The 23,831-nt window shown below is 46.3% G+C and overlaps 22 non-coding genes across 22 annotated transcripts; 11 read left to right on the plus strand and 11 right to left on the minus strand.

The window, feature by feature from the left end:
• Window positions 1-155: 155 nt before the first annotated feature.
• Window positions 156-271, minus strand: LOC135029405 (U5 spliceosomal RNA). Its single transcript, XR_010225540.1, has one exon. It is a non-coding gene; the product is annotated as a U5 spliceosomal RNA (small nuclear RNA).
• Window positions 272-557: 286 nt separating this feature from the next.
• LOC135029431 (U5 spliceosomal RNA) lies at window positions 558-673 on the minus strand. The gene has a single exon (XR_010225565.1). It is a non-coding gene; the product is annotated as a U5 spliceosomal RNA (small nuclear RNA).
• Window positions 674-943: 270 nt separating this feature from the next.
• LOC135029412 (U5 spliceosomal RNA) lies at window positions 944-1,059 on the minus strand. Its single transcript, XR_010225546.1, has one exon. It is a non-coding gene; the product is annotated as a U5 spliceosomal RNA (small nuclear RNA).
• A 144-nt stretch (window positions 1,060-1,203) lies between these two features.
• On the plus strand, window positions 1,204-1,366 carry LOC135029378 (U1 spliceosomal RNA). Its single transcript, XR_010225521.1, has one exon. It is a non-coding gene; the product is annotated as a U1 spliceosomal RNA (small nuclear RNA).
• Window positions 1,367-6,181: 4,815 nt separating this feature from the next.
• Window positions 6,182-6,294, minus strand: LOC135029442 (U5 spliceosomal RNA). The gene has a single exon (XR_010225575.1). It is a non-coding gene; the product is annotated as a U5 spliceosomal RNA (small nuclear RNA).
• A 3,006-nt stretch (window positions 6,295-9,300) lies between these two features.
• On the minus strand, window positions 9,301-9,413 carry LOC135029443 (U5 spliceosomal RNA). The gene has a single exon (XR_010225576.1). It is a non-coding gene; the product is annotated as a U5 spliceosomal RNA (small nuclear RNA).
• Window positions 9,414-9,699: 286 nt separating this feature from the next.
• On the minus strand, window positions 9,700-9,816 carry LOC135029449 (U5 spliceosomal RNA). Its single transcript, XR_010225581.1, has one exon. It is a non-coding gene; the product is annotated as a U5 spliceosomal RNA (small nuclear RNA).
• A 270-nt stretch (window positions 9,817-10,086) lies between these two features.
• On the minus strand, window positions 10,087-10,202 carry LOC135029415 (U5 spliceosomal RNA). Its single transcript, XR_010225549.1, has one exon. It is a non-coding gene; the product is annotated as a U5 spliceosomal RNA (small nuclear RNA).
• Window positions 10,203-10,346: 144 nt separating this feature from the next.
• LOC135029470 (U1 spliceosomal RNA) lies at window positions 10,347-10,510 on the plus strand. Its single transcript, XR_010225602.1, has one exon. It is a non-coding gene; the product is annotated as a U1 spliceosomal RNA (small nuclear RNA).
• Window positions 10,511-10,662: 152 nt separating this feature from the next.
• Window positions 10,663-10,825, plus strand: LOC135029363 (U1 spliceosomal RNA). The gene has a single exon (XR_010225511.1). It is a non-coding gene; the product is annotated as a U1 spliceosomal RNA (small nuclear RNA).
• Window positions 10,826-11,499: 674 nt separating this feature from the next.
• On the plus strand, window positions 11,500-11,663 carry LOC135029256 (U1 spliceosomal RNA). Its single transcript, XR_010225415.1, has one exon. It is a non-coding gene; the product is annotated as a U1 spliceosomal RNA (small nuclear RNA).
• Window positions 11,664-11,815: 152 nt separating this feature from the next.
• Window positions 11,816-11,978, plus strand: LOC135029340 (U1 spliceosomal RNA). Its single transcript, XR_010225492.1, has one exon. It is a non-coding gene; the product is annotated as a U1 spliceosomal RNA (small nuclear RNA).
• Window positions 11,979-12,652: 674 nt separating this feature from the next.
• On the plus strand, window positions 12,653-12,816 carry LOC135029455 (U1 spliceosomal RNA). The gene has a single exon (XR_010225587.1). It is a non-coding gene; the product is annotated as a U1 spliceosomal RNA (small nuclear RNA).
• A 152-nt stretch (window positions 12,817-12,968) lies between these two features.
• On the plus strand, window positions 12,969-13,131 carry LOC135029356 (U1 spliceosomal RNA). Its single transcript, XR_010225504.1, has one exon. It is a non-coding gene; the product is annotated as a U1 spliceosomal RNA (small nuclear RNA).
• Window positions 13,132-13,802: 671 nt separating this feature from the next.
• On the plus strand, window positions 13,803-13,966 carry LOC135029476 (U1 spliceosomal RNA). Its single transcript, XR_010225608.1, has one exon. It is a non-coding gene; the product is annotated as a U1 spliceosomal RNA (small nuclear RNA).
• Window positions 13,967-14,118: 152 nt separating this feature from the next.
• LOC135029382 (U1 spliceosomal RNA) lies at window positions 14,119-14,281 on the plus strand. Its single transcript, XR_010225522.1, has one exon. It is a non-coding gene; the product is annotated as a U1 spliceosomal RNA (small nuclear RNA).
• Window positions 14,282-14,952: 671 nt separating this feature from the next.
• Window positions 14,953-15,116, plus strand: LOC135029244 (U1 spliceosomal RNA). The gene has a single exon (XR_010225403.1). It is a non-coding gene; the product is annotated as a U1 spliceosomal RNA (small nuclear RNA).
• A 6,632-nt stretch (window positions 15,117-21,748) lies between these two features.
• LOC135029438 (U5 spliceosomal RNA) lies at window positions 21,749-21,864 on the minus strand. The gene has a single exon (XR_010225571.1). It is a non-coding gene; the product is annotated as a U5 spliceosomal RNA (small nuclear RNA).
• Window positions 21,865-22,139: 275 nt separating this feature from the next.
• On the minus strand, window positions 22,140-22,255 carry LOC135029402 (U5 spliceosomal RNA). The gene has a single exon (XR_010225537.1). It is a non-coding gene; the product is annotated as a U5 spliceosomal RNA (small nuclear RNA).
• Window positions 22,256-22,541: 286 nt separating this feature from the next.
• LOC135029426 (U5 spliceosomal RNA) lies at window positions 22,542-22,657 on the minus strand. Its single transcript, XR_010225560.1, has one exon. It is a non-coding gene; the product is annotated as a U5 spliceosomal RNA (small nuclear RNA).
• Window positions 22,658-22,927: 270 nt separating this feature from the next.
• On the minus strand, window positions 22,928-23,043 carry LOC135029425 (U5 spliceosomal RNA). Its single transcript, XR_010225559.1, has one exon. It is a non-coding gene; the product is annotated as a U5 spliceosomal RNA (small nuclear RNA).
• Window positions 23,044-23,187: 144 nt separating this feature from the next.
• LOC135029273 (U1 spliceosomal RNA) lies at window positions 23,188-23,351 on the plus strand. Its single transcript, XR_010225431.1, has one exon. It is a non-coding gene; the product is annotated as a U1 spliceosomal RNA (small nuclear RNA).
• The last annotated feature ends 480 nt before the right edge of the window (window positions 23,352-23,831 follow it).

The raw sequence follows: 23,831 nt of genomic DNA on the forward strand, positions 1-23,831 counted from the left end.
TGGTTTGTACTCTTTTCCATGTGTTCCCAGATCTTTCAAGCAATTAGTATAGTCAAGAAAGTTCTGTTTGAAAAGAAACAAACATTTACTGTCATTTCTATGCAAATGAGCTTACATTAAAGCACACTCGTTCTATCTTTAAACAGATAAAATAAAACCCCAATAAGATGGGGAATGCAAAATTTGAGATAAAACTCAGTTTTGCTCCTCTCCACGGAAATCTTTAGTAAAAGGCGAAAGATTTGTTCGTTCTGAAGAGAAACCAGAGCATGACCAAGATTCCACCTGTCGCCTGAGTGCCATGCCAGCAGTCCTCATTCAGCTCAAAGTGAGCACCCAATTTGAAAGAAAGAAAGCAGATTTCTCACCAGGCTTCCCCTTGCTATAAGCATGGTTTGTACTCTTTTCCATGTGCTCCCAGATCTTTCAAGCAAGTAGCATGGTCAAGAAAGTTCTGTTTGAAAAGAAACAGACATTTACTGTCATTGTTATACAAATAAACTTACATTAAAGCCAACAAGAAAGCACACTCATTCTGTCCTTAAACTGATAAAAGAAACCCCAATAATATGGGGCATGCAAAAATTGAGATAAAACTCAGTTTTGCTCCTCTCCACGGAAATCTTTAATAAATGGCGAAAGATTTGTTCATTCTGAAGAGAAACCAGAGCATGACCAAGATTCCACCTGTCGCCTGAGTGCCATGCCAGCAGTCCTCATTCAGATCAAAGTGAGCGCCCAATTTGAAAGAAAGCAGATTTCTCACCTGGCTTCTCCTTGCTATAAGCATGGTTTGTACTGTATTCCATGTGCTCCCAGATCTTTCAAGCAAGTAGCATGGTCAAGAAAGTTCTGTTTGAAAAGAAACAAACATTTACTGTAATTTCTATGCAAATGAGCTTTCATTAAAGCACACTCATTCTATCTTTAAACCGATAAAAGAAAATCCAAAAAGATGGGGCATGCAAAAATTGAGGTAAAACTCAGTTTTGCTCCTCTCCACGGAAATCTTTAGTAAAAGGCGAAAGATTTGTTCGTTCTGAAGAGAAGCCAGAGCATGACCAAGATTTTCATCTGAAAATATGTGTTCTCCCTGCAGTTGTTGTCCCCAGATGAGAGTTCCCTTGTGCTGCCTCAGTTGAATCTCCTTTACTTGACAGAGATGTGCCTGAGCAGCGGCCCTCCCCAGCCCTATCCCAAATCATACTTATTTTGCATAGGAGATACCATGGTCATGAAGATTGTTCTCCCAGGGTGAGGTTCATTCATTGCATTCTGGGTATGCTGACCCCTGTGATTTCCCCAATGTGGGAAACTCGACTGCATTATTTGTGGTAGTGGGGGACTGTGTTTGTGCTTTCCTCTGGTCAGCTCTGGTAAAAGTCAGATTTCTTTGTCTCAGATCTTCCTCTAGCCTTGTTCTTATTTCGAGAGTTCCCTTGTGCTGCCTCAGTTGGATCTCCTTCACTTGACAGGGGGTGCCCGAGCAGCAATCCTCCACAGCTCTAGCCCAACTCCTACTTACCTGCCAGGTGAGATACTATGATCTTCACTGTTAGGGCAATCAGGATGTGGAATTCCCTGCCAGGGAAGGTGGTAATGGCGGACTCTGTAATTGGATTTAAAAAAGGAATGGATACATTTCTGAATGAAAAAGCTATCTAAGGTTATAATACTTAAAATATCAACATGGTTAATCCGGGGGTAACATGAGTTATAGTAGCTAACTAGTCATAAAACATTATTCAGCAAGTATGTAGAATCATCACAACTTAAAACAGGTTGAACACGATGGGCAATTTGCCTCTATTCAACCTCAAAAACTATGTTACTATATGTTACTATATTACTATGTTACTGTAGTATACAGAAAACCAAAATGCAATGAACAGTGATAGTGAGCACTGATGAGGATACTAGAACTGACACTGAGCAGCAAGATGCAGCACTGGACTATTAGTAATGTACTGTAGTATGCTGAGCACCACAATGCAGCACAAGACAATGAGCAGTGATACTGAGCACTGATGAGGATACTACTGAGAACTGACACTGAGCAGGAGAGACACACTACTAGTATTACTGAGCAGCAATAAGTAACCACTGATACTGAGCACTGATATTGAGATTTCCACTGAGAGAACATAGCCACGTCCATTCCGCTCTCTCTTCAATGCACGAGTAAAAATGGCGGCAACGCGCAGCTCTTTATATGGAATCCGAATCTCGCGAGAATCCGACAGCGGGATGATGACATTTTCCCTTGTTCAGGTTTTGCGAGTCAGGCGGGAACAACCGAGCCTGCCTCGGACCAGTGTAAACAACGTGGAGTTCGTGGGGAATTCGGTTCTCGGAGAACCGAACCCGCTCCTCTCTACCTTATACCAATCAATTTTTTTATTTTCAATCTAAGCCCCTGCAGTTTTCTGTAAGCATCTGCTTCGCTATGATGATCAACAAGTCACAAGGGCAAACACTCAGGGCTTGAGGCGTAGATCTTAGGACCAGCTGCTACAAGCATGGCAGAGGTGTCACTATCACTGGTGACACCCAGAGAGGTGGCGAGGGAGATTGTAATGCAGTGCGCGCAGATAAGCAGCGCAATGGTAAAAAGGAGGCATGGTTTCATAGGTAGGGGCGTGGCCTGGTGGCCTGAATCTACATTTTGTTGCTCCGGGTGTCCCGGGGGTTGGGGGCTGCACCGGGGGACTAGTGTGTGAGCGGTGCTGGCTCCTGCACAGTGAAAGGGCATGGCCACCCAGCATGACGCCTCCCTTCTTGACCATGCTGTAATTGCAGTCGCACTGCAGTTCAGCGTGATCATAAAAAATGGTGTAGCCTCCTGCTGGTGCAGACTGTATGTGCGCGCAGGAAGCCGCCACCATTTTTGTGATCACAGCGGCTGAATGTGATGTCATACAGCCGCTGTGACCACGCCCCCTGTGTCTACTCCGTTGCAGACCCCATTTTGAAGCCTTGCCCCCGCACCGCTCCATCCCTGACTTGGAAATGGAGTGTTGCTGACCCACCTATCCCCCCCCGCCCCGATTGACAGGCAGAGGTGATCGCATTCTCTGCGGGGTGCCGCAGAAAATGCAGGCACATGCGTATGCTCTTAGCAATTTTTGCAGTTGGATCGCTTATTGTGATTGCAATCCAACCTGAATCAGGCCCTATTACCTATCACAATGCGCTGCGGGCAGTACAAAATTGGGTTAATATAGGAGAAAAACCCCCAGACCTGTGCTCCTTAACTGTACCTGGTGGCTAGTGCAGCGGCTGCCCAGTAATCAGTGTCCACGCCAGTGCGCACACGGTCCACCCCCTATGGCCACGCTCCCCTTCATCAGCGGCCTCGTGATCCGGAAGGGTGGTGTGTGTGTGACTGACCTTAGGATGAAACCGGACCCTCCGCTGCAGTGACCCAGCAACCAGGGCACGGGAGTATACAGCGCCGCTGGGAGTGATGAAGCTGCAGTAAAGATGTCTATTAGACCTAGCCTGCTGCAGCCCTTGTAGATTCTCATAAAACAAGTTCTTCTTTTCTTGTCAAAATTTATAGCTAAGAATAGGCTGCCTGAGGCAGGCCCCTGTTAAGTGGCCTGCTACTGAAGGCACCAACTACAAACTGAGCTCCCTGTTCATGGAAGCGGGGTTATAGAGGAGAATGCACTGAGCATCTTGGGAACAGTCAAAAGCTTTGAGCCGGTTGGTGCCTCAGATCAAGATCCTACTCTACACCCCAATGTGAATCCTTGTGGAGTCCAGTGTACCCCACAGAAGAAATTAATGTGTCACACCCATTGGCAGCAACCTTAGAATAGCTGCTGACGGGCACAATTGAGAAAGGAAGGGGGGGGGGGGGGACATTTGAATCCAGCACATAAATGCAATTCAAATATGTAATTTGTACCTTCCTATTTTAAAATATAATGGATGAACCTCACCCTGTGAGAACAATCTTCATGATCAAGAGATCTCATATGCAAAATAAGTATGAGTTGGGATAGGGCTGGGGAGGGTGGCTGCTCGGGCAGCCCCTCCCCCGTCAAGTTAAGGAGATTCAACTGAGGAAGCACAAGGGAACTCTCGTCTGGGGACAACAACTGCAGGGAGACCACATCTTTTCAGATGAACATGGGAGGGCGGAAGGCTGCCTAATACTGAAGCACCATCAAATATCAAACCATATGCAACATCTAGTACAAGCCTTCCTGGGGGAAGGTCTGCAGCAGACGGATTTGCATACAGTGATGTTATTCAAGCAGTGGGCCAAAGTTGGCTGGAACCCTCATCTGCATATGAAAAGAGAAAAGGGGCGTGCAGGGCATGGCGGCCTTTTGCAGTGCTTGGATGACCCCTAGTTCTCATTAAACACCCCCACCCTCCTTTGGTGTGGGGCTCACGTTGGCCATGCCCCATCCCCTGAAGCATTCAAGCTGATTTCTTGCAGCAGCTGGGCACTGTAACAGCTCCAGAGCTGTTCTGTAAGGCAAGTAAAAGGGTGTGGGCCCTGCAGCACCACCTGTAGTTTGCATTGTGCGTTGGAAGGCACAAAGTAAGCAGACGGGAGGAGAAGTCAGGATAGTGCGCAAGGGCATCCTTTTCTCTTAGTCCGTAGAGGATGCTGGGGTCACATTAAGAACCATGGGGTATAGACGGGATCCGCAAGAGACATGGGCACTTTAAGACTATCAAAGGGTGTGAACTGGCTCCTCCCTCTATGCCCCTCCTCCAGACTCCAGTTATAGGAACTGTGCCCATGGAGACGGACATTTCGAGGAAAGGATTTATTGTTAAACTAAGGTGAGCATCTTACCAGCTCACACCTTAAGCATGCCGCAGAACGTGGCATTCAACAGAACACAAGCCAACGGCATGAATAATTGCAGCAAAAAGCTGACCAGAACCATAACACAACATGTGTATAACCACAAGTAATAACTGCAGACACAGTATGGACTGGGACGGGTGCCCAGCATCCTCTACAGACTAAGAGAAAAGGATTTACCGGTAGGTATTAAAATCCTATTTTCTCATACGACCTAGAGGATGCTGGGGTCACATTAAGAACCATGGGGTTATACCAAAGCTCTTGAACGGGTGGAAGAGTGCGTACGACTCTGCAGCACCGAATGACCCAACTTGAGGTTATCATCGGCCAAGGTATCAAACTTGTAAAACTTAGCAAAAGTGTTTACTAAATAGCTGCTCGGCAAAGTTGCAATGCCGAGACTCCCCGACCAGCTGCCCAGGATGAACCCACCTTTCTAGTAGAATGGGTCTTCACCTAATTCAGTAACGGCAATCCTGCCATGGAATGAGCATGCTGAATCTTACCACAGATCCAGCGCATAATGGTCTACATGGAAGCAGGACACCCAATCCTGTTGGGAGCATACAGGACAAACAGAGCCTCTGTTTTCCTAATCTGAACCGTTCTGGTGACATAAATTTTCAAAGTTCTGACCACAGCCAGAGACTTTGACTCAACGAAGGTGTCAGTGGCCAAAGGCACCATGTGGAAAGATGAACCACCTTCGGCAGAAATTGTTGACGTGTCCTCAATTCTGCTCTATCTTCATGAAAGATCAAATAAAGGCTCTTGTGATACTGCATGGTTTGTACTGTTTTCCATGTGCTCCCAGATCTTTCAAGCAAGTAGCATGGTCAAGAAAGTTCTGTTTGAAAAGAAACAAACATTTACTGTCATTGTTATGCAAATAAACTTACATTAAAGCTAACCAGAAAGCACACTCGTTCTGTCTTTAAACTGATAAAAGAAACCCCAATAATATGGGCATACCTCCCAACTTTGTCGGCTCGCAAAGAGGGACACACGCGCGGCGAAGTCGCACGCGCTCCCAAAAAGGGCGTGGCCTAAGTAAAAAGGGGCATGGCTTCGCGGGAGGACCCGCGATCGCGAGTCACGCCCCCGTTTTCGGCACTGAGGGGGCATGCCCAGCGCTCTGTGAGCCGCTGGCATGCCACCTCTCCCTCTGACTTCAGTGAATAGACGCTGTGCGCACAGCGACTATTCACCGCTGCTCTGCTAAGCAGGGCAGCGACAGACAGAGCCTCCCAACTGTCCTCCCCACCGCGGGACACTGCGGCCCGCAGGTGGGACAGCGGGACAGTCCCCAAAAAACGGGACTGTCCCGCGAAAATCGGGACAGTTGGGAGGTATGATATGGGGCATGCAAAAATTGAGATAAAACTCAGTTTTGCTCCTCTCCACGGAAATCTTTAGTAAAAGGCGAAAGATTTGTTCGTTCTGAAGAGAAACCAGAGCATGACCAAGATTCCACCTGTCGCCTGAGTGCCATGCCAGCAGTCCTCATTCAGCTCAAAGTGAGCACCCAATTTGAAAGAAAGAAAGCAGATTTCTCACCAGGCTTCCCCTTGCTATAAACATGGTTTGTACTCTTTTCCATGTGCTCCCAGATCTTTCAAGCAATTAGTATGGTCAAGAAAGTTCTGCTTGAAAAGAAACAGACATTTATTGTCATTGTTATGCAAATAAACTTACATTAAAGCTAACAAGAAAGCACACTCGTTCTGTCTTTAAACTGATAAAAGAAACCCCAATAATATGGGGCATGCAAAAATTGAGATAAAACTCAGTTTTGCTAACTAGTCATAAAACATTATTCAGCAAGTATGTAGAATCATCACAACTTAAAACAGGTTGAACACGATGGGCAATTTGCCTCTATTCAACCTCAAAAACTATGTTACTATATGTTACTATATTACTATGTTACTGTAGTATACAGAAAACCAAAATGCAATGAACAGTGATAGTGAGCACTGATGAGGATACTAGAACTGACACTGAGCAGCAAGATGCAGCACTGGACTATTAGTAATGTACTGTAGTATGCTGAGCACCACAATGCAGCACAAGACAATGAGCAGTGATACTGAGCACTGATGAGGATACTACTGAGAACTGACACTGAGCAGGAGAGACACACTACTAGTATTACTGAGCAGCAATAAGTAACCACTGATACTGAGCACTGATATTGAGATTTCCACTGAGAGAACATAGCCACGTCCATTCCGCTCTCTCTTCAATGCACGAGTAAAAATGGCGGCAACGCGCAGCTCTTTATATGGAATCCGAATCTCGCGAGAATCCGACAGCGGGATGATGACATTTTCCCTTGTTCAGGTTTTGCGAGTCAGGCGGGAACAACCGAGCCTGCCTCGGACCAGTGTAAACAACGTGGAGTTCGTGGGGAATTCGGTTCTCGGAGAACCGAACCCGCTCCTCTCTACCTTATACCAATCAATTTTTTTATTTTCAATCTAAGCCCCTGCAGTTTTCTGTAAGCATCTGCTTCGCTATGATGATCAACAAGTCACAAGGGCAAACACTCAGGGCTTGAGGCGTAGATCTTAGGACCAGCTGCTACAAGCATGGCAGAGGTGTCACTATCACTGGTGACACCCAGAGAGGTGGCGAGGGAGATTGTAATGCAGTGCGCGCAGATAAGCAGCGCAATGGTAAAAAGGAGGCATGGTTTCATAGGTAGGGGCGTGGCCTGGTGGCCTGAATCTACATTTTGTTGCTCCGGGTGTCCCGGGGGTTGGGGGCTGCACCGGGGGACTAGTGTGTGAGCGGTGCTGGCTCCTGCACAGTGAAAGGGCATGGCCACCCAGCATGACGCCTCCCTTCTTGACCATGCTGTAATTGCAGTCGCACTGCAGTTCAGCGTGATCATAAAAAATGGTGTAGCCTCCTGCTGGTGCAGACTGTATGTGCGCGCAGGAAGCCGCCACCATTTTTGTGATCACAGCGGCTGAATGTGATGTCATACAGCCGCTGTGACCACGCCCCCTGTGTCTACTCCGTTGCAGACCCCATTTTGAAGCCTTGCCCCCGCACCGCTCCATCCCTGACTTGGAAATGGAGTGTTGCTGACCCACCTATCCCCCCCCGCCCCGATTGACAGGCAGAGGTGATCGCATTCTCTGCGGGGTGCCGCAGAAAATGCAGGCACATGCGTATGCTCTTAGCAATTTTTGCAGTTGGATCGCTTATTGTGATTGCAATCCAACCTGAATCAGGCCCTATTACCTATCACAATGCGCTGCGGGCAGTACAAAATTGGGTTAATATAGGAGAAAAACCCCCAGACCTGTGCTCCTTAACTGTACCTGGTGGCTAGTGCAGCGGCTGCCCAGTAATCAGTGTCCACGCCAGTGCGCACACGGTCCACCCCCTACGGCCACGCTCCCCTTCATCAGCGGCCTCGTGATCCGGAAGGGTGGTGTGTGTGTGACTGACCTTAGGATGAAACCGGACCCTCCGCTGCAGTGACCCAGCAACCAGGGCACGGGAGTATACAGCGCCGCTGGGAGTGATGAAGCTGCAGTAAAGATGTCTATTAGACCTAGCCTGCTGCAGCCCTTGTAGATTCTCATAAAACAAGTTCTTCTTTTCTTGTCAAAATTTATAGCTAAGAATAGGCTGCCTGAGGCAGGCCCCTGTTAAGTGGCCTGCTACTGAAGGCACCAACTACAAACTGAGCTCCCTGTTCATGGAAGCGGGGTTATAGAGGAGAATGCACTGAGCATCTTGGGAACAGTCAAAAGCTTTGAGCCGGTTGGTGCCTCAGATCAAGATCCTACTCTACACCCCAATGTGAATCCTTGTGGAGTCCAGTGTACCCCACAGAAGAAATTAATGTGTCACACCCATTGGCAGCAACCTTAGAATAGCTGCTGACGGGCACAATTGAGAAAGGAAGGGGGGGGGGGGGGGACATTTGAATCCAGCACATAAATGCAATTCAAATATGTAATTTGTACCTTCCTATTTTAAAATATAATGGATGAACCTCACCCTGTGAGAACAATCTTCATGATCAAGAGATCTCATATGCAAAATAAGTATGAGTTGGGATATGGGCATACCTCCCAACTTTGTCGGCTCGCAAAGAGGGACACACGCGCGGCGAAGTCGCACGCGCTCCCAAAAAGGGCGTGGCCTAAGTAAAAAGGGGCATGGCTTCGCGGGAGGACCCGCGATCGCGAGTCACGCCCCCGTTTTCGGCACTGAGGGGGCATGCCCAGCGCTCTGTGAGCCGCTGGCATGCCACCTCTCCCTCTGACTTCAGTGAATAGACGCTGTGCGCACAGCGACTATTCACCGCTGCTCTGCTAAGCAGGGCAGCGACAGACAGAGCCTCCCAACTGTCCTCCCCACCGCGGGACACTGCGGCCCGCAGGTGGGACAGCGGGACAGTCCCCAAAAAACGGGACTGTCCCGCGAAAATCGGGACAGTTGGGAGGTATGATATGGGGCATGCAAAAATTGAGATAAAACTCAGTTTTGCTCCTCTCCACGGAAATCTTTAGTAAAAGGCGAAAGATTTGTTCGTTCTGAAGAGAAACCAGAGCATGACCAAGATTCCACCTGTCGCCTGAGTGCCATGCCAGCAGTCCTCATTCAGCTCAAAGTGAGCACCCAATTTGAAAGAAAGAAAGCAGATTTCTCACCAGGCTTCCCCTTGCTATAAACATGGTTTGTACTCTTTTCCATGTGCTCCCAGATCTTTCAAGCAATTAGTATGGTCAAGAAAGTTCTGCTTGAAAAGAAACAGACATTTATTGTCATTGTTATGCAAATAAACTTACATTAAAGCTAACAAGAAAGCACACTCGTTCTGTCTTTAAACTGATAAAAGAAACCCCAATAATATGGGGCATGCAAAAATTGAGATAAAACTCAGTTTTGCTCCTCTCCACGGATAATCTTTAATAAAAGGCGAAAGATTTGTTCATTCTAAAGAGAAACCAGAGCATGACCAAGATTCCACCTGTCGCCTGAGTGCTGTGCCAGCAGTCCTCATTCAGATCAAAGTGAGCGCCCAATTTGAAAGAAAGCAGATTTCTCACCTGGCTTCTCCTTGCTATAAGCATGGTTTGTACTGTATTCCATGTGCTCCCAGATCTTTAAAGCAAGTAGCATGGTCAAGAAAGTTCTGTTTGAACATAAATAAACATTTACTGTCATTTCTATGCAAATGAGCTTACATTAAAGCACACTCATTCTATCTTTAAACCGGTAAAAGAAACCCCAAAAAGATGGGGCATGCAAAAATTGAGATAAAACTCGGTTTTGCTCCTCTCCACGGAAATCTTTAGTAAGAGGCGAAAGATTTGTTCGTTCTGAAGAGAAACCAGAGCATGACCAAGATTTTTATCTGAAAATATGTGTTCTCCCTGCAGTTGTTGTCCCCAGATGAGAGTTCCCTTGTGCTGCCTCAGCTGAATCTCCTTTACTTGACAGAGATGTGCCTGAGCAGCGGCCCTCCCCAGCCCTATCCCAAATCATACTTATTTTGCATAGGCGATACCATGGTCATGAAGATTGTTCTCCCAGGGTGAGGTTCATTCATTGCATTCTGGGTATGCTGACCCCTGTGATTTCCCCAAATGTGGGAAACTCGACTGCATTATTTGTGGTAGTGGGGGACTGTGTTTGTGCTTTCCTCTAGTCAGCTCTGGTAAAAGTCAGATTTATTTGTCTCAGATCTTCCTCTAGCCTTGTTCTTCTTTCGAGAGTTCCCTTGTGCTGCCTAAGTTGGATCTCTTTCACTTGACAGGGGGGTGCCCGAGTAGCGACCCTCCCCAGCTCTAGCCCAACTTCTACTTACCTGCCAGGTGAGATACTATGATCATGAAGGTGCTTCTCCCAGGGCAAGGCTCACCCATTGCACTCTGGGTGTGGTGCCCCTGCGATTTCCCCAAATGTGGGAAGCTTGACTGCATAATTTGTGTTTCCCCTGGTCGGCTCTCGTATAATTCAGATCTCTTTGTCTCAGGTCTCTCTCCAGCCTAGTTTGCTGTCTGTTTCCACTTCTTTTTTCATGAGCCCCTACCTTTTATACCCTTGTGCACTATCCTGACTTCTCCTCTTGTCTGCTTATTTTGTGCCTTCCAATGCACAATGCAAACTACAGGTAGTGCTGCAGGGCCCACACCCTTTTACTTGCCGTACAGAGCAGCTCTGGAGCTGTTACAGTGCCCAGCTGCTGCAAGAAATCAGCTTGAATGCTTCAGGGGCTGGGGCATAGCCAACATGAGCCCCACACCGAAGGAGGGTGGAGGTGTTTAATGCGAACTAGGGGTCATCCAAGCGCCGCAAAAGGCCGCTATGCCCTGCACGCCCCTTTTCTCTTTTCATATGCAGACGAGGGTTGAAGCCAACTTTGACCCACTGCTTGGATGACATCACCGTATGCAAATCCATCTGCTGCAGGCCTTCCCCCAGGAATGCTTGCACTAGTTGTTGCATTTGGTTTGTTGTTTGGGGGTGCTTCATTATTAGGCAGCCTTCTGCCCTCCCATGTTCATCTGAAAATATGTGTTCTCCCTGCAGTTGTTGTCCCCAGATGAGAGTTCCCTTGTGCTGCCTCATTTGAATCTCCTTTACTTGACAGAGATGTGCCTGAGCAGCGGCCCTCCGCAGCCATATCCCAAATCATACTTATTTTGCATAGGAGATACCATTGTTATGAAGATTGTTCTCCCAGGGTGCGGTTCATTCATTGCACTCTGGGTATGCTGACCCCTGTGATTTCCCCAAATGTGGGAAACTCGACTGCATTATTTGTGGTAGTGGTGGACTGTGTTTGTGCTTTCCTCTGGTCAGCTCTGGTAAAAGTCAGATTTCTTTGTCTCAGATCTTCCTCTAGCCTTGTTCTTCTTTCGAGAGTTCCTTTGTGCTGCCTCAGTTGGATCTCCTTCACTTGACAGGGGGGTGCCCGAGCAGCGACCCTCCCCAGCTCTAGCCCAACTCCTACTTACCTGCCAGGTGAGATACTATGATCATGAAGGTGCTTCTCCAAGGGCAAGGCTCACCCATTGCACTCTGGGTGTGCTGCTCCTGCGATTTCCCCAAATGTGGGAAACTTGACTGCATAATTTGTGTTTCCCCTGGTCAGGTCTCGTATAATTCAGATATCTTTGTCTCAGGTCTCTCTCCAGCCTAGTTTGCTGTCTGTTTCCACTTCTCTTTTCTTGAGCCGCTCCCTTCTATGCCCTTGCGCACTATCCTGACTTCTCCTCCTTTCTGCTTACTTTGTGCCTTCCAACGCACAATGCGAACTACAGGTAGTGCTGCAGGGCCCACACCCTTTTACTTGCCTTACAGAGCAGCTCTGGAGCTGTTACAGTGCCCAGCTGCTGCAAGAAATCAGCTTGAATGCTTCAGGGGCTGGGGCATAGCCAACATGAGCCCCACACCGAAGGAGGGTGGAGGTGTTTAATGCAAACTAGGGGTCAGCCAAGTGCCGCAAAAGGCCACCATGCCCTGCAAGCCCCTTTTCTCTTTTCATATGCAGACGAGGGTTGAACCCAACTTTGACCCACTGCTTGGATGACATCACCATATGCAAATCTATCTGCTGCAGGCCTTCCCCCAGGAATGCTTGCACTAGTTGTTGCATTTGGTTTGTTGTTTGGGGGTGCTTCAGTATTAGGCAGCCTTCTGCTCTCCCATGTTCATCTGAAAATATGTGTTCTCCCTGCAGTTGTTGTCCCCAGATGAGAGTTCCCTTGTGCTGCCTCAGTTGAATCTCCTTTACTTGACAGAGATGTGCCTGAGCAGCGGCCCTCCCCAGCCCTATCCCAAATCATACTTATTTTGCATAGGAGATACCATGGTCATAAAGATTGTTCTCCCAGGGTGAGGTTCATTCATTGCATTCTGGGTATGCTGACCCCTGTGATTTCCCCAAATGTGGGAAACTCAACTGCATTATTTGTGGTAGTGGGGGACTGTGTTTGTGTTTTCCTCTGGTCAGCTCTGGTAAAAGTCAGATTTCTTTGTCTCAGATCTTCCTCTAGCCTTGTTCTTCTTTCGAGAGTTCCATTGTGCTGCCTCAGTTTGATCTCCTTCACTTGACAGGGGGGTACCCGAGCAGCGACCCTCCCCAGCTCTAGCCCAACTCCTACATACCTGCCAGGTGAGATACTATGATCATGAAGGTGCTTCTCCCAGGGCAAGGCTCACCCATTGCACTCTGGGTGTGCTGCTCCTGTGATTTCCCCAAATGTGGGAAACTTGACTGCATAATTTGTGTTTCCCCTGGTCGGCTCTCGTATAATTCAGATCTCTTTGTCTCAGGTCTCTCTCCAGCCTAGTTTGCTGTCTGTTTCCACTTCTCTTTTCTTGAGCCGCTGCCTTCTATGCCCTTGTGCACTCTCCTGACTTCACCTGTCTGCTTACTTTGTGCCTTCCAACGCACAATGCAAACTACAGGTAGTGCTGCAGGGCCAACACCCTTTTACTTGCCTTACAGAGCAGCTCTGGAGCTGTTACAGTGCCCAGCTGCTGCAAGAAATCAGCTTGAATGCTTCAGGGGCTGGGGCATAGCCAACATGAGCCCCACACCGACGGAGGGTGGAGGTGTTTAATGCTAACTAAGGGTCATCCAAGCGCCGCAAAAGGCCGCCATGCCCTGCATACCCCTTTTCTCTTTTCATATGCAGATGAGGGTTCCAGCCAACTTTGGCCCACTGCTTGGATGACATCACCGTATGCAAATCCGTCTTCTGCAGACCTTTTCCCAGGAATGCTTGTACTAGTTGTTGCATTTGGTTTGTTGTTTGGGGGTGCTTCAGTATTAGGCAGCCTTCTGCTCTCCCATGTTCATCTGAAAATATGTGTTCTCCCTGCAGTTGTTGTCCCCAGATGAGAGTTCCCTTGTGCTGCCTCAGTTGAATCTCCTTTACTTGACAGAGATGTGCCTGAGCAGCGGCCCTCCCCAGCCCTATCCCAAATCATACTTATTTTGCATAGGAGATACAATTGTCATGAAGATTGTTCTCCCAGGGTGAAGTTCATTCATTGCATTCTGGGTATGCTGACCCCTGTGATTTCCCCAAATGTGGGAAACTCGACTGCATTATTTGTGGTAGTGGGGGACTGTGTTTGTGCTTTCCTCTGGTCAGCTCTGGTAAAAGTCAGATTTCTTTGTCTCAGATCTTCCTCTAGCCTTGTTCTTTTTTCGAGAGTTTCCTTGTGCTGCCTCAGTTGGATCTCCTTCACTTGACAGGGGGGTGCCCGAACAGCGACCCTCCCCAGCTCTAGCCCAACTCCTACTTACCTGCCAGGTGAGATACTATGATCAGGAAGGTGCTTCTCCCAGGGCAAGGCTCACCCAATGCACTCTGGGTGTGCTGCTCCTACGATTTCCCCAAATGTGGGACACTTGATTACATAATTTGTGTTTCCTCTGGTCAGCTCTCGTATAATTCAGATCTCTTTGTCTCAGGTCTCTCTCCAGCCTAGTTTGCTGTCTGTTTCCACTTCTCTTTTCTTGAGCCGCTCCCTTCTATGCCCTTGTGCACTATCCTGACTTCTCCCGTCTGCTTACTTTGTGCCTTCCAACGCACAATGCAAACTACAGGTAGTGCTGCAGGGCCCACACCCTTTTACTTGCTTTACAGAGCAGCTCTGGAGCTGTTACAGTGCCCAGCTGCTGCAAGAAATCAGCTTGAATGCTTCAGGGGCTGGGGCATAGCCAACATGAGCCCCACACCGAAGGAAGGTGGAGGTGTTTAATGCGAACTAGGGGTCATCCAAGCGCCGCAAAAGGCCGCCATGCCCTGCACACCCCTTTTTTATTTTCATATGCAGACGAGGGTTGAAGCCAACTTTGACCCACTGCTTGGATGACATCACCATATGCAAATCCATCTGCTGCAGGCCTTCCCCCAGGAATGCTTGCACTAGTAGTTGCATTTGATTTGTTGTTTGGGGGTGCTTCAGTATTAGGCAGCCTTCTGCCCTCCCATGTTCATCTGAAAATATGTGTTCTCCCTGCAGTTGTTGTCCCCAGATGAGAGTTCCCTTGTGTTGCCTCAGTTGAATCTCCTTTACTTGACAGAGATGTGCCTGAGCAGCGGCCCTCCCCAGCCCTATCCCAAATCATACTTATTTTGCATAGGAGATACCATGGTCATGAAGATTGTTCTCCCAGGGTGAGGTTCATTCATTGCACTCTGGGTATGCTGACCCCTGTGATTTCCCCAAATGTGGGAAACTCGACTGCATTATTTGTGGTAGTGGGGGACTGCGTTTGTGCTTTCCTCTTGTCAGCTCTGGTAAAAGTCAGATTTCTTTGTCTCAGATCTTCCTCTAGCCTTGTTCTTCTTTCGAGAGTTCCCTTGTGCTGCCTCAGTTGGATCTCCTTCACTTGACAGGGGGTGCCCGAGCAGCAATCCTCCACAGCTCTAGCCCAACTCCTACTTACCTGCCAGGTGAGATACTATGATCTTCACTGTTAGGGCAATCAGGATGTGGAATTCCCTGCCAGGGAAGGTGGTAATGGCGGACTCTGTAATTGGATTTAAAAAAGGAATGGATACATTTCTGAATGAAAAAGCTATCCAAGGTTATAATACTTAAAATATCAACATGGTTAATCCGGGGGTAACATGAGTTATAGTAGCTAACTAGTCATAAAACATTATTCAGCAAGTATGTAGAATCATCACAACTTAAAACAGGTTGAACACGATGGGCAATTTGCCTCTATTCAACCTCAAAAACTATGTTACTATATGTTACTATATTACTATGTTACTGTAGTATACAGAAAACCAAAATGCAATGAACAGTGATAGTGAGCACTGATGAGGATACTAGAACTGACACTGAGCAGCAAGATGCAGCACTGGACTATTAGTAATGTACTGTAGTATGCTGAGCACCACAATGCAGCACAAGACAATAAGCAGTGATACTGAGCACTGATGAGGATACTACTGAGAACTGACACTGAGCAGGAGAGACACACTACTAGTATTACTGAGCAGCAATAAGTAACCACTGATACTGAGCACTGATATTGAGATTTCCACTGAGAGAACATAGCCACGTCCTCTCCGCTCTCTCTTCAATGCACGAGTAAAAATGGCGGCAACGCGCAGCTCTTTATATGGAATCCGAATCTCGCGAGAATCCGACAGCGGGATGATGACATTTTCCCTTGTTCAGGTTTTCCGAGTCAGGCGGGAACAACCGAGCCTGCCTCGGACCAGTGTAAACCACGTGGAGTTCGTCGGGAATTCGGTTCTCGGAGAACCGAACCCGCTCCTCTCTACCTTATACCCATCAATTTTTTTATTTTCAATCTAAGCCCCTGCAGTTTTCTGTAAGCATCTGCTTCGCTATGATGATCAACAAGTCACAAGGGCAAACACTCAGGGCTTGAGGCGTAGATCTTAGGACCAGCTGCTACAAGCATGGCAGAGGTGTCACTATCACTGGTGACACCCAGAGAGGTGGCGAGGGAGATTGTAATGCAGGGCGCGCAGATAAGCAGTGCAATGGTAAAAAGGAGGCATGGTTTCATAGGTAGGGGCGTGGCCTGGTGGCCTGAATCTACATTTTGTTGCTCCGGGTGTCCCGGGGGTTGGGGGCTGCACCCGGGGACTAGTGTGTGTGCGGTGCTGGCTCCTGCACAGTGACAGGGCATGGCCACCCAGCATGACGCCTCCATTCTTGACCATGCTGTAATTGCAGTCGCACTGCAGTTCAGCGTGATCATAAAAAATGGTGTAGCCTCCTGCTGGTGCAGACTGTATGTGCGCGCAGGAAGCCACCACCATTTTTGTGATCACAGCGGCTGAATGTGATGTCATACAGCCGCTGTGACCACGCCCCCTGTGTCTCCTCCGTTGCAGACCCCATTTTGAAGCCTTGCCCCCGCACCGCTCCATCCCTGACTTGGAAATGGAGTGTTGCTGACCCCCCTCTCCCCCCCCCCCCGCCCCGATTGACAGGCAGAGGCGATCGCATTCTCTGCGGGGTGCCGCAGAAAATGCAGGCACATGCGTATGCTGTTAGCAAATTTTGCAGTTGGATCGCTTATTGTGATTGCATTCCAACCTGAATCAGGCCCTATTACCTATCACAATGCGCTGCGGGCAGTACAAAATTGGGTTAATATAGGAGTAAAACTCCCAGACCTGTGCTCCTTAACTGTACCTGGTGGCTAGTGGAGCGGCTGCCCAGTAATCAGTGTCCACGCCAGTGCGCACACGGTCCACCCCCTACGGCCACGCTCCCCTTCATCAGCGGCCTCGTGATCCGGAAGGGCGGTGTGTGTGTGACTGACCTTAGGAAGAAACTGGAGCCTCCGCTGCAGTGACCCAGCAACCAGGGCACGGGAGTATACAGCGCCGCTGGGAGTGATGAAGCTGCAGTAAAGATGTCTATTAGACCTAGCCTGCTGCAGCCCTTGTAGATTCTCATAAAACAAGTTCTTCTTTTCTTGTCAAAATTAATAGCTAAGAATAGGCTGCCTGAGGCAGGCCCCTGTTAAGTGGCCTGCTACTGAAGGCACCAACTACAAACTGAGCTCCCTGTTCATGGAAGCGGGGTTATAGAGGAGGATGCGCTGAGCATCTTGGGAACAGTCAAAAGCTTTGAGCCGGTTGGTGCCTCAGATCAAGATCCTACTCTACACCCCAATGTGAATCCTTGTGGAGTCCAGTGTACCCCACAGAAGAAATTAATGTGTCACACCCATTGGCAGCAACCTTAGAATAGCTGCTGACGGGCACAATTGAGAAAGGAAGGGGGGGGGGGGGGGACATTTGAATCCAGCACATAGATGCAATTCAAATATGTAATTTGTACCTTCCTATTTTAAAATATAATGGATGAACCTCACCCTGTGAGAACAATCTTCATGATCAAGAGATCTCATATGCAAAATAAGTATGAGTTGGGATAGGGCTGGGGAGGGTGGCTGCTCGGGCAGCCCCTCCCCCGTCAAGTTAAGGAGATTCAACTGAGGACGCACAAGGGAACTCTCGTCTGGGGACACCAACTGCAGGGAGACCACATCTGTTCAGATGAACATGGGAGGGTGGAAGGCTGCCTAATATTGAAGCACCATCAAATATCAAACCATATGCAACAACTAGTACAAGCATTCCTGGGGGAAGGTCTGCAGAAGACGGATTTGCATACGGTGATGTCATCCAAGATGTGGGCCAAAGTTGGCTGGAACCCTCATCTGCATATGAAAAGAGAAAAGGGGCATGCAGGGCATGGCGGCCTTTTGCGGTGCTTGGATGACCCCTAGTTCGCATTAAACACCCCCACCCTCCTTTGGTGTGGGGCTCATGTTGGCCATGCCCCATCCCCTGAAGCATTCAAGCTGATTTCTTGCAGCAGCTGGGCACTGTAACAGCTCCAGAGCTGTTCTGTAAGGCAAGTAAAAGGGTGTGGGCCCTGCAGCACCACCTGTAGTTCGCATTGTGCGTTGGAAGGCACAAAGTAAGCAGACGGGAGGAGAAGTCAGGATAGTGCGCAAGGGCATCCTTTTCTCTTAGTCCGTAGAGGATGCTGGGGTCACATTAAGAACCATGGGGTATAGACGGGATCCGCAAGAGACATGGGCACTTTAAGACTTTCAAAGGGTGTGAACTGGCTCCTCCCTCTATGCCCCTCCTCCAGACTCCAGTTATAGGAACTGTGCCCAGGGAGACGGACATTTCGAGGAAAGGATTTATTGTTAAACTAAGGTGAGCATCTTACCAGCTCACACCTTAAGCATGCCGCAGAACGTGGCATTCAACAGAACACAAGCCAACGGCATGAACAATTGCAGCAAAAAGCTGACCAGAACCATAACATAACATGTGTATAACCACAAGTAATAACTGCAGACACAGTATGGACTGGGACGGGTGCCCAGCATCCTCTACGGACTAAGAGAAAAGGATTTACCAGTAGGTATTAAAATCCTATTTTCTCATACGACCTAGAGGATGCTGGGGTCACATTAAGAACCATGGGGTTATACCAAAGCTCTTGAACGGGTGGGAGAGTGCGTACGACTCTGCAGCACCGAATGACCCAACTTGAGGTTATCATCAGCCAAGGTATCAAACTTGTAAAACTTAGCAAAAGTGTTTACTAAATAGCTGCTCGGCAAAGTTGCAATGCCGAGACTCCCCGACCAGCTGCCCAGGATGAACCCACCTTTCTAGTAGAATGGGTCTTCACCTAATTCAGTAACGGCAATCCTGCCATGGAATGAGCATGCTGAATCTTACCACAGATCCAGCGCATAATGGTCTACATGGAAGCAGGACACCCAATCCTGTTGGGAGCATACAGGACAAACAGAGCCTCTGTTTTCCTAATCTGAACCGTTCTGGTGACATAAATTTTCAAAGTTCTGACCACAGCCAGAGACTTTGACTCAACGAAGGTGTCAGTGGCCAAAGGCACCATGTGGAAAGATGAACCACCTTCGGCAGAAATTGTTGACGTGTCCTCAATTCTGCTCTATCTTCATGAAAGATCAAATAAAGGCTCTTGTGATACTGCATGGTTTGTACTGTTTTCCATGTGCTCCCAGATCTTTCAAGCAAGTAGCATGGTCAAGAAAGTTCTGTTTGAAAAGATACAACATTTACTGTCATTGTTATAGAATTTGGGAGAAAAAACAAGAAGAAATCTGCACTGTTGACGCACTGGACAGAATGAATGAATCATAAAATATAACCTTTATTAAGTATGTATTAAAATTGGATAAATATTAATATTATTATCCCAAACTGCAGTGAAACATAAATGTTAAAATCACAGAACTAACATACATGTGCATAAGAAGAATAAAGAGATGTGAAAAAAAGGTTTAAAAAGCGTGTCCGTGTGTGATTATTTTTGAAGGCACAACCCTGGCGGGGTTGTTTATATAGATATATATGTTGCTAATAATCACTTTCTAGCGTAATGTTATTAAATAGCTGTTAGTATCTATGTCGTCAGGTACCACTGGGTCGTATCCTATATACTCCCTTCACTCAATAGGGGTTACCTCCCGGGAAGCCATCCCATTGGCGAATTTGTGGGGGTGATTGAGTATAACCGGTAAGCTAACCTCCAATTTGTGGGGTGCTTAGGTAGATGGGGATCACTTATTTCTCTGTGTCCCCTAAGACTATATTCCTAAATTCAATACCACAGGGGGATAGCTTTCTATATCGGATAAGGAATCACTTGATAGGGAAATCTCTATGGATCATGGAAAGATCATATTTATTAATATCCAAACTAAAAAAATGATGAATAGCTTTAATTTAGCTGTTTAGATATAGTTAATTGGCGAGATATACCAACAGGTGCGGTTGCCTTAAGGAATATGGCAATTCCAATATAAATAGCAGCCCTCCTTCATATAATCAGCCAGATCTTATTAAATCTGGTCCAGATATAGCCGTTCAGATATACTTAATTGACAACATATATCAATCGGTGGGGTTGCCTTAAGGAATATAGCAATTCCAATTCTCATATAAATAGCAACCTTCCTTCATATATTCAGCCAGATCTTATTTAATCTGATCTAGGCGTAGGCAATAATGCTTTCCTTAGAGGTATAGCCACCTCAATTCTTATTAAGAAGCAAAGTGTCTGTCATAATGGTTTATCCAATTCATCTAAGAAATAATATATTCCATGTGTCAGAGATTCATTACTCTCTATTTACACTGTTAAAGAGTTAATTCTTATTATGTTACAGTGTAATGAAATTATCATATAGGGAGATGTGGCAATTCCATGTGCTATATATATAATAACCCTTAGTGGTCCAGATTCCACAATGAGGAATTTTCTTATAAACCGCTGAAACACACAGCTGTTTGACTGACTTCCAAATATATCTATCTCACTTTGTAACAGTCTTATGATAGAGAAACTGTTACATATTCGGTCACTTAGTTATCTAAAGGTAAACAGACTCAGTGTGAGGGTAATATAATATATCAAATGCGCTGTCAATAATCGTGGTAACTGGTGTAATAATGTGGTATATTGAGTATGCTAGTAAGGCATATAACTGCTCTCCAGCCTTTAAGTGTTACCAATCAATTTGTTACACTGTAAAGGATTTATGGTGTCCTGTTAGGACATGCAGCTGCTAGGCTGACTCAAAGATTTATCCATTTGTAACAATTATGTAACAGTTATATACATGTTACTGGTATTACATAGAAATAGTATGACACAGGCCAGCAGTCCCATGTGTCTAGATTCCACAATAGGAGATTTTCTTTGTCTTATAAACTGCTGGAACACACAGCTGCTAGACTGACTTCAAATATATATATTACTTTGTAACAGTCTTATAGTAAAGAGACTGTTACACACTGTCATTTAGTTATCTCAAGGTTAGCAGATTCTGTGTGAGGATAGTGTTCTGTTAGAACATGCAGCTGCTAGGCTGACTCATAGAAAATGTATCCATTTGTAACAAATGACACATACAGCATTAAATTAATATCTATAGCAGCCCATGTGACATCTCTACTCTTATCATAATTGTCTGGTTATTGCCAATCTGGACAGCAGGAGTGATATATATTCACTAGTCCCAATATCCCATCATATAAATATACCCACACTGATATACTTTCTTATCAAGAGTTATTAGTAGCTATCTGTATGCACTTTAGACATTGTAATTGCTAAGTGACATCATATCTAGTGTATTCCTTTCTTATAGCTCAGCTTCTATTCCCTATTAGTGGAGACTAACAGCTAACATCATAATCATATATTTTTGTTTTATAACATTTCACATGAGTCAAATACACGCGGACACGCCGTGCCCTACACATGTGTTTCACTGCATCTATGGCAACTTACATTAAAGCTAACAAGAAAGCACACTCGTTCTGTCTTTAAACTGATAAAAGAAACCCCAATAATATGGGGCATGCAAAAATTGAGATAAAACTCAGTTTTGCTCCTCTCCACGGAAATCTTTAATAAAAGGCGAAATATTTGTTAGTTCTGAAGAGAAACCAGAGCATGACCAAGATTCCACCTGTCGCCTGAGTGCCATGCCAGCAGTTCTCATTGAGCTCAAAGTGAGCACCCAATTTGAAAGAAAGAAAGCAGATTTCTCACCAGGCTTCCCCTAGCTATAAACATGGTTTGTACTCTTTTCCATGTGTTCCCAGATCTTTCAAGCAATTAGTATAGTCAAGAAAGTTCTGTTTGAAAAGAAACAAACATTTACTGTCATTTCTATGCAAATGAGCTTACATTAAAGCACACTCGTTCTATCTTTAAACAGATAAAATAAAACCCCAATAAGATGGGGCATGCAAAATTTGAGATAAAACTCAGTTTTGCTCCTCTCCACGGAAATCTTTAGTAAAAGGCGAAAGATTTGTTCGTTCTGAAGAGAAACCAGAGCATGACCAAGATTCCACCTGTCGCCTGAGTGCCATGCCAGCAGTCCTCATTCAGCTCAAAGTGAGCACCCAATTTGAAAGAAAGAAAGCAGATTTCTCACCAGGCTTCCCCTTGCTATAAGCATGGTTTGTACTCTTTTCCATGTGCTCCCAGATCTTTCAAGCAAGTAGCATGGTCAAGAAAGTTCTGTTTGAAAAGAAACAGACATTTACTATCATTGTTATACAAATAAACTTACATTAAAGCCAACAAGAAAGCACACTCGTTCTGTCTTTAAACTGATAAAAGAAACCCCAATAATATGGGGCATGCAAAAATTGAGATAAAACTCAGTTTTGCTCCTCTCCACGGAAATCTTTAATAAAAGGCGAAAGATTTGTTCATTCTGAAGAGAAACCAGAGCATGACCAAGATTCCACCTGTCGCCTGAGTGCCATGCCAGCAGTCCTCATTCAGATCAAAGTGAGCGCCCAATTTGAAAGAAAGCAGATTTCTCACCTGGCTTCTCCTTGCTATAAGCATGGTTTGTACTGTATTCCATGTGCTCCCAGATCTTTCAAGCAAGTAGCATGGTCAAGAAAGTTCTGTTTGAAAAGAAACAAACATTTACTGTAATTTCTATGCAAATGAGCTTTCATTAAAGCACACTCATTCTATCTTTAAACCGATAAAAGAAAATCCAAAAAGATGGGGCATGCAAAAATTGAGGTAAAACTCAGTTTTGCTCCTCTCCACGGAAATCTTTAGTAAAAGGCGAAAGATTTGTTCGTTCTGAAGAGAAACCAGAGCATGACCAAGATTTTCATCTGAAAATATGTGTTCTCCCTGCAGTTGTTGTCCCCAGATGAGAGTTCCCTTGTGCTGCCTCAGTTGAATCTCCTTTACTTGACAGAGATGTGCCTGAGCAGCGGCCCTCCCCAGCCCTATCCCAAATCATACTTATTTTGCATAGGAGATACCATGGTCATGAAGATTGTTCTCCCAGGGTGAGGTTCATTCATTGCATTCTGGGTATGCTGACCCCTGTGATTTCCCCAAATGTGGGAAACTCGACTGCATTATTTGTGGTAGTGGGGGACTGTGTTTGTGCTTTCCTCTGGTCAGCTCTGGTAAAAGTCAGATTTCTTTGTCTCAGATCTTCCTCTAGCCTTGTTCTTCTTTCGAGAGTTCCCTTGTGCTGCCTCAGTTGGATCTCCTTCACTTGACAGGGGGTGCCCGAGCAGCAATTCTCCACAGCTCTAGCCCAACTCCTACTTACCTGCTAGGTGAGATACTATGATATTCACTGTTAGGGCAATCAGGATGTGGAATTCCCTGCCAGGGAAGGTGGTAATGGCGGACTCTGTAATTGGATTTAAAAAAGGAATGGATACATTTCTGAATGAAAAAGCTATCTAAGGTTATAATACTTAAAATATCAACATGGTTAATCCGGGGGTAACATGAGTTATAGTAGCTAACTAGTCATAAAACATTATTCAGCAAGTATGTAGAATCATCACAACTTAAAACAGGTTGAACACGATGGGCAATTTGCCTCTATTCAACCTCAAAAACTATGTTACTATATGTTACTATA

This window comes from Pseudophryne corroboree, unplaced genomic scaffold (genome assembly GCF_028390025.1).
Source record: "Pseudophryne corroboree isolate aPseCor3 unplaced genomic scaffold, aPseCor3.hap2 scaffold_485, whole genome shotgun sequence".
Lineage (NCBI taxonomy): Eukaryota > Metazoa > Chordata > Amphibia > Anura > Myobatrachidae > Pseudophryne > Pseudophryne corroboree.